Source organism: Eimeria tenella, genomic scaffold (assembly GCF_000499545.2).
Source record: "Eimeria tenella Houghton genomic scaffold, Eth_scaff1957, whole genome shotgun sequence".
NCBI classification, from domain to species: Eukaryota; Apicomplexa; class Conoidasida; order Eucoccidiorida; family Eimeriidae; genus Eimeria; species Eimeria tenella.
This window is the reverse complement of record NW_013541799.1, coordinates 1,779-3,284: the sequence shown is the minus strand read 5'-3', so window position 1 is coordinate 3,284 and position 1,506 is coordinate 1,779.

The window sequence follows — 1,506 nt, the reverse complement described above, 5'->3', positions numbered from 1 at the left end:
AGCTGCAGCTAGCTGCAGCTAGCTGCTAGCCGCAGCAAGCCATACCTAGCCACAGGTAGCTAGCTGCAGCTAGCTGCAGCTAGCCGCAGCTAGATACACAGTTAGCCAGCAGAACCCGGCCACAGCTAGCCAGAGGGTGTGCAGAATCTAGCGGGCTACTTGGCTAGCTAGCTAGCTAGCTAGGTAGCTAGCTAGCTAGCCGGGTAGCTAGTTAGTGAGGCAGCTAGCTAGCGGCTAGCTAGCTAGCCAGCTAGCTAGTTGGCGAGGCAGCTAGCTAGCTAGCCATCACAGAGTGACTGTATACACAGAGGTAGGAGCTTTATCTGCGCAAGGCTAGCTGCAGCAGCTAGCCGCAGGCAGCAGCAGCAGCGGCAGCAGCAGCAGCAGCAGCAGCTAGCTGCGGCAGCAACACATTTAGCTGCAGAGGACACAGCAGCAACAGCAGCAGGCTGCACCGGTGACAGCAGCTAGCTGCAGCAGCGACAGCAGCTAGCTGCAGATGCAACATTAGCAGCGGCAGCAAACTGCAGCAGCAGCAGCAACAAGCAGCAGCAACCGCAGCTTCTTGCAAATGCAACAGCAGCGGTAGCAGCAAGCTGCAGCAGCAACAGCAGCTAGCTTCAGCAGCAACAGCACCTAGCTGCAGCAGCAACAGCAGCCCGCGATAGCCCTGGTGTCACGTGTCTGTTCTGCACGCATGCAACAGCAGCAGCAGCAGTTGCTGCTGCTGCTGTGCGACTTGCTGCTGCTGCTGCTGCTGCTGCTACCCGTAGTTAGCCAGAAAGCTGGGATTCTTGTAGCTAGCTGCTGCCTGCTGCGAGCCACCCCACAGCAGCAAAAGGTAAGATTAGGGTTTAGGGTTTAGGGTTTAGGGTTTAGGGTTTAGGTGTTCCAAGGGCCTAGTATTACCCTCTTCTTGTAAGTTGCACACGCTCCGTGGCGATATTCTGGATTTTCGGGTTTAGGGTTTAGGGGTGAGTGTTTAGGGTGTAGGGTTTAGGGTTTAGGGTTTGGGGGCTGGCTGGCACGGTGCAGAAATCCTGTGGTTTATGGTGACTGAGTTTCTAAACAGAAAACGCTAAACCCTTATCCAAAAATAAAACAAAGCAAAATTAGAAGACACCTCAAACCCTAAACCCTAAACCCTAAACCCTAAACCCCAACCACGAGCCACAGCGGCTTCTGCTACAGGGCCCGCGGCGCAGCGCAGGGCCTGCCCAAACCCTAAACCCTAAACCCTAAACCCTAATCCGAAAATCCCTGAATCTGAAACCCTAAACCCTAAACCCCAGCAGCTTCTAAGGAACTGAAAACCCTCAAGAGTTACTCTTCCCTCTTCCTGAGCTCTTCAGCCCCCAGGGGCCCCAGGCAAGTCTAGCCCTAAACCCTAAACCCTAACTGCCAAACCCTAGACCCTAAACCCTAATTAAAACTAGAGCTTTACAATTTCAATGCTGGCACCCGCGGGGACACTTCGGAGCGCGGCCCAAAGCCGTCTTGCTGCTC